This window comes from Pinus tabuliformis, chromosome 2_1 (assembly GCF_031772625.1).
Source record: "Pinus tabuliformis cultivar Carrire ecotype Pingquan chromosome 2_1, CPIR1, whole genome shotgun sequence".
In the NCBI taxonomy this organism is placed as follows: domain Eukaryota; kingdom Viridiplantae; phylum Streptophyta; class Pinopsida; order Pinales; family Pinaceae; genus Pinus; species Pinus tabuliformis.
In genome coordinates, this window is record NC_142299.1 from 309,202,132 (window position 1) to 309,215,677 (window position 13,546).

Below are 13,546 nucleotides of genomic sequence, written 5' to 3' on the forward strand. Positions count from 1 at the left end.
TATCATTCAAGTTCTTATTTACATTACATACATCAACTTTTGTAGTATCAAAACATTCATTTTTCTCGGTGGTTTTTGACATATTCATTTCAAGCCCTTTAATTGCAAAGTTTGTCCAATTGATTTGTTCATTGGATTTCTATATCCTTCCATCTATCCCTAGGGTTGAGTCATCTTTTGACACTAAAGGAATGGCTTTGGCAGTGTTTGTTGCTTCTCTTAGCACAATTCCCTTGAATGGAGGGAAAGTACTGTTGGTTTCTAGTTTGCTTCCATCATAAGCTATCCAGGAATGTTTCTGTGTAGATGACGATTCTCCATTTTCCATTTGTACTTATATTTGGTCTCCTAATTTTCTTCAGGTATAAAAGGAGATCCATGAGTTTGTGTTGTCCATAAATATTTTCCATTGTAAGGAAAGTGTATTTTTCTCTTGAGCAGTTGTACTAAGACCAAATTCTTGGGCCTCAGGGTGAGTATGCAGATCCCAATTTAGCATATTTTTCATCCATTTGGCATGAATTCTATTCTTTGGGCATCCATCCATAAGAGAGAAAAATTTATACATCTCTGGTTTTGATGGCTTTTTGCAGTCTGAAGGAACAAAGTTTTGGAATCTTGACGAAGGAATTATACAGTCAAGTTGTTCAAGATATCCTAAACCATATCGCTTAGTTCTAGGAGGATGCATCTCACTAAACATTTAAGTAAGACGTGGATCTTCATTTTCAAGAGACAGTGACTCATCATCATGAGAAAATGGTATATCTGCACATTTAGGATTCAGGCAGGAATTTGCAAATGTGGTAGGAGGAGCTTCACCAGTCCTAGGATTATGGTTTTTGTGGAGAACAAGCTCTGCGAGAGATTGTAATAAAACTACTGTTTGGAAGACATGACATTTTACTTCGAGAGTGGAAAAATGTAATAACTGAGAAAGTTCAAATAAATCAACATGTGAGCAGCTTATAGATGGAGTATTTACAGATGTCGAAGTAGATGGCTGACATGAAATATGATCTGAGTTTATATGGTATTTTGTGGCTTGACAGGCTTCTTGTATTCTTTTTCAATCCAAAGTAGATCTTCTAGGGAAGGACAAAGTAGCTTTAGTTGGTCCTTCTTGTATCTGAGTAGTCGTGATACTTTGAACTTTGGGCGACTGAGGTAGATCTACTACCCAACTTTTAGGAAAGCTGAGATCTTCCCATTTGATGGTCTGATGCTCAATTTTTTGATTGTGAGCATCAGTGATTACCAGGGTGCTGGATTTTGACTCTTGACTTGGTGTATGTAGAATGGCTGGATATGATGTGTTGGTGTGCCTAAAACAACCTCTATTATGAACTGCAATGTTTGTCCTTTTTCTTTTCATATCAAAACCACTAGTTTTGATTTGCAATTAGAGGATGTCCTTAATGTGTTTATCATACACATATACTGAGAAGTTTGGGTGGCAATCAAACCATACATGACTTTTTGATAAAGGATCCACAATACCACCAATTAGTGAATCAGTATATTTTTTATGTGTGAGATCTATGATAGTAGCCAACACGTATGTATTAAGCTCACTATGGGTTAAAGAATTTATGCCCACCCAGATACAGCCAAGATGTAGATAGGAAGTACCATGTCTTCGATATTTTCCTGAAGCTTCTTAGGATCTAAAAGGAAAATTTTTTGATTGGATTCAACATTTTCTTGGATCTGAGAGACACATTCTTTAACAGTGACTCTAGTTATAGCTTTCAAATGAAACACAGATAAATCACCATAAACTTCTGATGGGCTTATGGAAGGGAGAGCCCATCGGGCTGATGGTTGACTTTCTATTAACTCTATTTCTGTAGAGTTAATCATTGAAGATGATGCACTATGAAATATATTTGCCATATCAAAATTATTTTCTTGTGTTTCTTCTTTCTGAAGTTCTCTAAATGAAACAGATCTTCTTCATGGTTCCATGTTATCTTTTGAGAGAGTTTAAAAGATAAATACCCGTATGAACTAGATGAACTTGGCTCTGATACCAATTTAAGTAGGGGCTTCTTCCGAAGGAGAAAATGAAGCTTGCACTGCAATTTCTATGTCTTCTGTGATGAATACACAAACTCTTACACGAACCCGTACACGAACCTCTGGATCTTCACACAATAACGCTCTTCAACAACCTCTTTCTAACACGAGCAAAACGTCCCTCAATCCTCAGCGAACCTCCGATGAACCTCTTCTCTCACAGAATATTTAACATAGCATAACAGAACATAAAATCATGCGAAACACTTTGAAAAACTTCTCTCTTTTATCGATTTCAAAAGATGTATTAAAAGGCTGGAATATTTAGAGAAACTCCAAATGGGGATAGATTGCTTGGGCATTTACCAGATGATAAACCTTAAATTAAGATGCACTCTAGAGGATAGCTAGCCCTTTGTAGACTCTGTCTTCTAAACTTTCTAAAACAAACACAGACTCAAACTTAATGAGTTCAGCCACTTGTTGTGGTAAAACAAAACCCCCCCATTTTTTACTTGTTCACTTAAAATAATGGGGGCCCTTTCTATAAAATTTTTGGCTAAATACTTTTTAGGATTTTTATTTAAGTTGATTATCCTACGATTTTGTTAATTTTTCATTTTTGATTGCTTTGTTAAAATCGATTTTGTTGACACCTAATCCTTGTGATTGGGTGAACTATTGTAAATAGATATATAAGAAATATGAATAGTCATCGGGAGACGAACTGAACAGTCTCTCCCTCATGTATATAATGAGGACCTACCTGATGGAATAATACAGTGAAATTATTTCTGCCTTATGGAGTTACTGCATGGCCTGACATGGTATCAGAGCCAACTCCTTTTTTAGCTCTCATGCTCCTTGTAACTCCATCATGCCATATTCCTTTACCTGCGCTCTCTGTCTGCCAAAAGGCGACTGTCCATAAACGTTTGCCGTTCTGCCATATTCCTTTACCTGCGCTCTCTGTCTGCCAGAAGGCGACTGTCCATAAACGTTTTCTGTTATGACTAGTTTCATAAAAAAAAAGGGGTTGTTGGACTGTCCATACTATGACTGTGCTTGAAATCATCTCTAATTTTTGAACCCTGCGTGCCCTCCATTGCCGACAAAATACTCTCATTCCACCGCACAAAGGTTTCATTGGAGGCTTCGCCATATCCAAGAGAAGGTTGCGTGGGGAAACCCTTGAACTTCCGGACCTGTGCTGCGATTCTGTTTCAAAACTGCGCATGAGGTCTTGCGTTCAAACCGTCGGCCTTCTGACGTGGTATCCGGAGGCTGCATCGGCCTCTGCATCTTGTTCTTCTAATTTTGTCTCGGACTTCTCTCTGCTGATAACCTAAGCTACACAAAGTTTGCTGCATGAAGTTTGATCTCATTAACTCCCAGTCCATTACCACTTTAGATGCCATAGACATCTAACTTTTTCACAGAAAAAAACCCGAAAGTACCATGATCTCAGCCCTCAGTGAGCATATACAACAATGTTATACACTATTACGCTTAAATTTTAAGTCTTGATAGCTTGACTGTCATTCCACGTGACGTGTTAGGATGTCAATAAATGACAGTTTTGAATTACAGTAACTGATGTTGCCATATAAATGGCCACATACAGTGCAGTCCTATAATACGATCAGAAACTAGATCTATATTTATGAGGATAATCTTGATTCTTAACTGTTACAGCTAGTACCAGTCATACGACATTTCAAATTTTGAATGCACTATCTCTGAACTGCTTTTGATGAACCAATGGTATGACCGTGTAACAAGGTACGCCGCTCATTTTTTCACTATGTCTGCATGATCTTGTTGCAGAAAGATAAAGACAAGACATTTAGCAATAAGCATTGAAGCAGGGATGGCATGGAATTTGATGGGCAAATTATTTATCCAAAATAATTTATATAGCGAATGCAGTTAGAGTCCAAATACCTCTGGACTACGTTCTTCAGCCTTTTTAGTGGACAAAGTGTTTTATGTTGTTGAGGGTATTTTTTTGGACTTAGTGCAGATGAATGTGAATTGATATTTGAGTTTGTTGTCTAGTCACATCAGAAGTATATTTTTTTTCCAGTAAAAGTTTTGCAGTAGAAGTTTTTTTTGCTATAATACGCATTCAATCATATCCATGGTGGGAATAGTTCTCACTGGCAAGGAGAACTATCATGAATGGTCTTGGATGATAAAACACACCCTCATTTTCAATGAGCTATGGAAAGGAGTCTGTGTCGGAGATGGAGACAATGAACTAGTACAACCTACCTCAGACAAAGAGCTCGTCATTTGGAAAGCAAGAACAACAAAGCTTATGCATTAATCGCAACATCTGTAAATGAAGAGGTGAGTCCCCATATTTCGTCATATTCAACTGCCTTTGAAGCCTTACAAAAGCTGAAAGAACTCTATGACTCACATTCTTCACTTGAAGTTGTTCAACTCATGATTAAACTTTTCACTCTTGAACTGCAAAATAATGATCCTCCTGCTCGTGCATCTGAAGTAAAGTCTATAATGCATGATATCAAATTCACTAAGGTCTAATTGGATATTCCTCTTATTGCTTTTCTCAAGGCACTTTATCCTACTTACTCAAATTATCTTGAGTCACTGCAAGCAAATGGAAATCTCAAAGATATAACCTTTGACTATCTTGTGAAAAAGTTTGCTAAAAGAGAGAGCTTTTGGAAAGAAGAAATCCCTTCAATCTTCTGAAGAGGCTGTGTGCCTTGCTCATAAAGAAAAGCATCCTGCTCAAGATTCTACAAGAGGAAGAGGTGGTCGAAGAGGAAGAGGAAGATATTTCAGAGGCAGGGGGGACAGACATTCTCAAGGAGAAAAGGCAGATTTGCACTGCATACGCTGCAAAAGAAATGGATCACTTGATGCCTCTACATGCAAGTTACCATGGGACAAAATTGAGTAGAAAATAAACCAACAGAAAGGTAAAACTGATGATACAGACAAAGGTAAAGCACCTGAATCTGCTCACTATGTTGTGACACAATGTAACATTAGAGTAAATGAAGATTTATTTAATGCTTCACTTGCTTCTTGGAAAAATGATTGGTTGCTTGATTCAGAAGCAACCTGCCACATGACTCATAAAAAAGATTTTTTTGAAGATTTCACTGACAATGTTGATGGAGCTGTATACTTTGCATATCAATAAAAAATCAAGCCATCCGGGCTTGGCACAATCAGGGTTAAACTGCCTGGTCTTTTAGACATTCTTCTGCATCATGTTCTATATCTCCCATAGCTCAAGAGAAACTTGCTATCCTTGGTCCACATCCGCCAGCAAGGTCACTCCATTCATATGTTTGATGGTAAGATTGAGGTAAGAAAAGCATTTGAACACTCACTTGTCATGAGGGGAATAGAAGAAGAAAGGCTTATCAAGCTGCAAGGAACCTCTGCTCATGCACAACATTTTTCATACAGTTCTCATCATGAAGAAGGTACACTTCCATCAAGTTTATTATGGCATGCTAGATTTGGATATTTGAACTATGACAGTCTCCGCTTGTTAAAGAAAAATGGTGTTACTGGTTTGCCTACAATTCCTAGGAAACTTAAGAAATGTGATGCTTGCATTCTAGGAAAGCATAGCAAGCATTCTTTTCATGATTCACATTCAAGAGCATATAGAAAACTTGAACTCATTCATTCAGATTTATGTGGTCCAATACCTGTTCCTTCTACAAAAGGAAATAAATATATCATGACATTTATTGATGACTACACTAGAATGTGTTGGGTTTATTTATTGAAGAACAAATCTGATGCTTTTCAAACATTCAAGAATTTTCATAAATGGATTGAAAATGATGCACAATATCATATTTGGTCTATTCACACTGATAATGGAAAAGAATACACATCAAATGAATTTGAAAACTATATTGGCCAACATGGGATCAAACATCAAACAACTGTGCCTTATAATCTCCTGCAGAATGTTGTAGCTAAAAGAATGAATAGGACAATCTTAAATATGGTACGATCCATGCTCTTCTTCAAAAATGTAAAGATAATGTTTTGGGCTGATGCTGTTCTATGTGCTGCATATATAAAGAATAGATGTCCATTTAATGCTATTAGAAACAAGACTCCATATGAAATGTGGTATGGACATGTTCCTTCGGTAAAGCATCTCAAGGTCTTTGGTTCCACCTGTTATGCCTTGATACCAAAGGTACATAGAAACAAACTTGGTGCTAGAAGTCGTAAATGTATCTTTCTGGGATATTCAAACACCTCCAATGCATACCGCCTCTATGATGAAGTAAATAAGAAATTTGTTGTATCTAGAGATGTAATTTTCCTTGAATCATCCAAAACTGACAATGTTGTTGAGCAGAAATTTGATCGCTTGGATAGATTCACAAAAGCAAAATCATTTCAAGAATTTGATAATCAGATTCCACATCTTGAAGGGGGGATTCCTATACTAGATCAACATGTGGAATCTTCTTCTCAAAAACACTCTCCCCCGCATGAAACTCCAACAACGGATGATGCTTTAAGTGATGTGATTGATAGAATTGGGAGACTCAATCTTGATTCAGTCCCAACTCAATCAATCGAGCGGCTTGGACCACCGAAAAAGGTCCCCCAAAGTGGGTGACAAAGACACTTGAAAGTGTTCATTATGATGAAGTTGGAAAGCCAGGAACCAAAAATTCAAACCGGAAAAATGGAGGTGATGTAGATGACTCGAATTCACCTGTTGATATGGATGTTTCTTATGATTGTGAATTAAACTTGTCTACAGATTTTGAACCAAATTCCTTCAAAAAAGCTGCTTCTCATGATGAATGGAAAGAAGCGATGCAAAAGGAGTATGATGCCCTCATAAAGAACGACACTTGGAAGCTAGTTGATCATCCATTAGGAACCAAACCAATTGGCTGCAAGTGGGTCTACAAGAAAAAGTATAAAGTTGATGGCTCACTTGACAAGCAAAAAGCTAGGCTTGTGGCAAAAGGTTTTGCATAGAAGGAAGGGGTCGATTATGAGGAGACTTTTTCCCTCACAACAAAATGGGTTACCATCCATACACTCTTTGCACTAACATCTCAGAACGGTTGAAAAGTCCATCAAATGGATGTAAAAACTGCTTTCTTGAATGGAGATCTAAAAAAGAATGTTTTTATGTCCCAGCCTGAAGGATTTACTGTGAAAGGACATGAACATAAAGTATGCAAACTTTTGAAGTCCTTTTATAGCCTCAAACAAGCACCGCGAGCCTGGTACCAAAAACTAACTGAGCATCTTCTGAAACTCAATTTCAAACATTTTGATCTTGATGATGCAACTTTATTTATCAAGAAATTTGGCAAAACAGCTGTATATCTTGTGGTATATGTAAATGATCTTTTGATGATAGGAAACATTGAAAGCTACATTGCATCCATTAAGAAGGAATTGGGGAAAAGTTTTGAAATGATTGATTTGGGCTATGTTCATTAATATATTGGCATTGAAGTAACCCAACATCCAAAGTCCATATTTCTTTCTCAAAAGAAATACATTGGAGATCTGTTGAACAGGTTTGGCATGATAGAGTGCAATCCTCTTGCTACTCCAATGGAACAAAACTTAAAGCTCACATCTATTGAAGGAAAAGAATTTGAGGATGAAACAAAGTATAGACAGTTGGTAGGAACTCTCAACTACCTAACTACTACTAGACCAGACATTTCGTTTGTTGTTGGAATCCTCTCTAGGTTTATGCAAAAGCTTTGTGAAGACATTGGTCTGCTGCAAAAAGAGTTCTAAGGTACTTGAAGGGAAATCAAGACTTTGGAATCAAGTATACACAAGTGGACGACTTCAGTTTGATTGGATACTCTGATTCAGACTTCGATGGAGACAAAGAAACTGGGGTATCAAATTCAAGATATGCTATGAGCCTTGGATCAGGAGCTGTCTCCTGGAGATCACACAAATAATTAGTTCCAGCAGATTCCACAACAGAAGCAGAATGCATGGCAGTAGCTGAAGCAACAAAAGAAATTGTGTGGCTCAGGAAAATTCTTGAAGAGACAATCAACTCCACTCATGATTGACAATACCTCTGCAATAAAGTTAGCCAAGAACCCAAAGTTCCATGATCGAACGAAGCACATCAATACTAAATATCATCTGATTCGACATCATGTTGAGGCCAAAAGAATCAATCTTCATCATTGTTCCACAAATGAGCAAATTGCATACATCTTCACCAAAGTGCTTGGAAGGGAAAAACTTGAACGATTTAGAATGATGCTTGGACTCACCAACATCCCTTCAGATTAAGGGGGGGAATGTTGACACCTAATCCTTGTGATTGGGTGAATTATTGTAAATAGATAAATAAGAAATATGAACAATCATCGAGAGACAAACTGAACAGTCTCTCCCTCATGTATATAATGAAGACCTACCTGATGGAATAATACAATCAAATTATTTCTGCCTTATGGAGTTACTGCCTGGCCTGGCAGATTTTTTATAAGGTCCCCATTGATGCTTGTTTTACCTCATTTGGTCAACTGGTTTGTAAATGGCACTCAGTTAAAGTCTGATCAATTATGTCGCCTGGGTTAAAAAATGTGTGAAAAGTACAATATTCCATTTTTGTAAATAAATTAGTTCAATAATGCATTTGTTTTAAATATTAACCCTTAGTTAGTTATTACTGACATTTTTCATTTTTTACTTATACAACCAAATTATGAAGCAACAGGATTTTAGTATTTTACTCCAATATTTCAAATAAATTACTAATCTCAAAAAATCAAAATATCAAAATCGTTGTAGTTTAAATTTTATTTTTATTAAAGTGGCTGTAATTTAGATAGGCAAAATATGCTTTAGATAATTTCATAACTTAATTAAACATCAATAAAATAAAACCAAAATAAAAATTAATATTTAATACTAAATTTTAAATTACTCAAATGAATTAATATAAAATATAATTAAATTAAAATTTAATAAATAAATAAATAAATTTAATCACATCGGAGTTTTTAATCAAATCAGAAGTTTTAAACGCAACATTTAAAAAAAAAAGAATTCGACACCTTCATTTTTCCGATGCCGATCTCCTGATCATAAAAGTCAAAGAGCGTTAAGCTTAAGGGATATGAGCTTTGTAATAATTTTTTTTTTTTTTTAATTTTAAATTTTCAACTCATACGTATGAGTGAAATATGGAGTGGTAGGATAGTTTAGTTAATATTAAAATAAATATTCCATATTTCAATAATTAAATTAATTAACATGTAACATATAATTAATTAAATTATATTAAAATTTAATTGTTATTTAGATTAATATTAAATAGTTTATAAATAATTAATTATATATTAGTTAGTTAGATTAATATTAATTAATAAATAGTTTATTTAATAATTAGTTTAATATATGATTAACAATTAAATTACTATTAATTATTAAATAATTAGAGTCTAATTTAGGATTGGATTTTTAATTAAAATTCTGATATTTTAGCCTAGTATACCAGATTTGACTCATCAACTTTGGAGGCTCATAGATTGAGTTTTATTTGGTCAATGAGGTTCAGGATGACTCATTGGAAAGATAAAATCAAGGAGAACATTTCGAAGGAGGTTTCACTAACAGAATTGGTCATTTATTGGGTCGAAAATTAAGCAAAGGATCAAGCTCCGAATTTCTAAAACAAAATCAATTTTTTGAACATTATTTTTTGCATTTTCATTTGTCCAAGCCTCTTCTGAATGCAGATTCAATCTTCAATAATATCCTTGGCCAATTAAATCATCCCAGGCATCAATAGAGAACTTATATTTTATTTTCAATTATTTTTTTAAATTGAATTTGATTGGATTTGTTTTAATGCCAGAAATGATATTTTGATTTTATTGTTGCATCTTAATTTAGTTTATTTCTTTTTGCAGGAAAACAGTAGAAGGGATATAGAGAAAAATATCTCAATCAATGAGAATGCTCCAACAATTAAAAGATTGGAATTTTGAGCAAATAAAATTGGATTGGGCAGATTTACTTTCAACAAACTTTCCTCTCAAAATACCTTTGGAAATATTATAAATGGCATATTGCAGAATGTAATTAAGGGGCTACTATCCTCTACAATTTTGGACTTCTAAAAGCAATTTTGCAATAGAAATTTAGAGTTGTAGAAGGAAGGAGAGAAAATCTCAGATCTAAGGATTATTGAGGATTTTTCCTTTGTATCTTGAATTATGTATGATGGGCAGAGTTTGCACTATTGAAGCTTTAGTTTTGAAAACAACGGTTCAAACAATGTAAATGACTGTTGGAGACCAGGGTCAGAGAAATGGATGTAATAAATTGGTATTTCTAATACTACTATTTCAAATATTAGTGTCATTTTTATGATAACAAAAATATTTCATTTTATCCATTTTTGTGTACTTGTGTCAACATGGGTAATTTGTCTCAATGTTGTTATTATATATCTCTGCTTTTATGGATTAAATTATGATTTCTGAGTAACTATTTACTCATAAATATGTCTTATAAAATTTATATATTAAATAATAATGTGTTGTGAATTATTTCTGCATATTATTATTTAATAATTGGATTTACTAATTTGATAATCAATATCATTTTTGTGAATTACACCCTGAGTGTTGTTAGTTTATTATTTCAGTTAAGAGGTCTCAATAGGATGTGTTTCGGTATTCACAAATGTCAGTGAATTGAACTACTTCGTTAGCTTGATATTAACTAAAAGCCAGACAAATTTAAATCCTTATCATTTAGTTATATTGCTCTTAGTTGGGTTAGATCTATATCTTCCTAATTGAGATAGGATTAAGATAGTTTATTTTTCTTGCATCTTAGAATAAGTTTACATTTATATTAATTTCTACATTCTTTTTAAGTCCTCTTCTCAAAGAGGCAAAATCTTAATTGTGGCTTGGCTGAACCCAAATTAGCTTAAGGGTCATTCTCTTGCATGATCAACAAGAAGAAATGATCTCATATCCCTGTATATTGGTAGTTAAAGATATTATCATAAACCAATAGCGATAGGGAGAAAGTAACTGAACCTAATTAAACCAGTGGGAGCCACCACTCCAAATAGAAAAGGAGATTCTTCAAAGTCCAGACCAGGTGGTTATTCCTCAATGTTGAGGCAGACATTTTTGGCTCTCAACATTTTTAGTGCTAGAAGGAGGGCGTTAAACTTGTTGTCTATTGGAGTCTTTTCAATTTTAACATTTTATTTAAATCACGATGGCTCCTCTTAAACTTTCAATTTGGAGTTGTATCATTGGATGTGCATCTTCCAATACTCCAACCGAAATGGTAAAACTCTTGTCTCAGGTAAAGTTTAATGATAAGAGAAATTCTTCTGTTTTTAATCATGTCTTTCAATTTATTAAAAATGTTTCAAATTATGATTTCAAGGAATTGATGAAGGCATTTTATGCAGAATTTGTACTCTCACATTCGCGGCAAAAGCTAAAAACTGGTGTAGAACTCTTTCGGTTGCCTCAATTCATAGTTGGAATCAATTTGTTACAATTTTCATTTGTAAATTTGACAACTATGATTATGAACAGGTATGTGATGAAATTGAATATCTATGAAGATTTGAAAACGAGTCTGTTAGAGATTTTAATATTCGATTTCATTTGAATTGTTTAAAATTTAAAATCGAAGATAAATCTACAGAAGAAGAATCACTAGATTAGTTTGAATATATTTATTCTCTTCCTCCTATTCCTAATCCATATGAAATTAGTTCAAGCATTGTTTTATCCCCTTCCAACATAAATGAGAATTTCAATATGGATGTGAAAATAAATTGTGATGAAGTGGTTTCACAAAGCTTAGAAAACATTTTTAATCAAATGCAGGAAGACAATAACAACAATTTTGGAAAAAATGTTGCCTTGAATTCAGAAAGTTACCCTGTAGTGAATTCAGAAAATCAGATTGCAAATCATCAAGTACAAGCAGCAATCAAAGTAAATAATAACACGCAAACTGCTGTACAAATTTCTGAATTTTTTCATGATGAGCAAATGTCAAACTCAGAGAACCAAAGCACAATTCTTCAAAAAAGTGCAAATAGACAAATGAATGATCTGCAATTTGAAATTTACAATGAGCATAATGCACAAGAGTTCTCAAACAGAGCCATTTTTAATTGCATTATTTTCACATTTTTTCCTTTATCTTGATATTTTTAATGATGGATATTTTAAGATATTTAACAAAATAAAGAGGATGATCTAAATGAATTACCAATAAGTTTCTATCAAGATAGAGAAACAATTGTTGTTCATTCTTTTTCCATTAATGAACATTAATTTTTTATTCCTCCTTGTTTTGATATATTGGACGAGATCAAAGGGAATTCTAGAGAATATTGTGAAGTCATTTATTATAATTACTCTGACATTGAGGATGTTCATTTATATTATTCTCGAGAGAATCCTCATGATAAAATTCAAATAACATCTGAGAATGAGGAAAGTTTCAATTTAACAATTATTCCAACTAATCCTCATCCTAGAGCAACAAATTATCTTCATGATTTCACCATTCGAAAAAACATTCCAATTTATGATTCTTATCATGATTAAGCTCTCATTCCTACTCATAATCATAATTCTCTTTCTAATTCACAAGTTAGAATTGGAAATTATTCAAATTCCATTATTCTAGACAATCCTTGTGAAAAAAAATTATTTCAAAACAATCCCAATTGTGCTGTAACATTAGTTGTACCAATAGTAATTTCATTTTATTTTTTCTTTCACTTATTTTGTTTAAATTTAGATTTATTTTCTGATTTTATTGTTCAAATTTTTGACACTTTACACTAGCATATTGAGAACTTTACTATCAAACATTCAATTGATGCATTGCCCTATTGGGAAATTGAAGTTTTATATTATAATCATGAACATCAAAAGCTATTAATATTTCAATTTCAATCAATGCTAATGTTTTATCAAAATCTTGTATCTTTTCAAAGGCAATGTCAAGAAGAGAATGTATTTTTACAATCTGGCCAGCTATCCAAATCAATTAATAATATTCCATTATATCTAACAAATTTCCATCCATATTTTATTAATTCATTTGAAAAATATTTGGAAAGTTTTCCTTCATGGAAGATTGTTAATAGTTTAACACTTACACATAACACTAACAATTTTTTCCAGGCCTTTGAATTTAAAAGCTCATATCCACAATCTGGCCTATCATATCCTCTTTTGAACATTTTTCAATCCTTAATGGAAACCCATCCAGATTTTTATGATCCAATTGGAATTCAATTGGAAAAGACATTTCAAAAGAAGGTGATTGTGAATAATCTACTAACAATAACTGTACATTCTAATTACAGATTTATCTTCCTTCGTTTAGTTAGATTTGTATTTTTATTACTAACGTTTGAACTATATGTATATGAAAGAATTAAAATAAGAGAATGGCTACACTGGAGATATGACTATACCTAGTCATTTTCATGTAT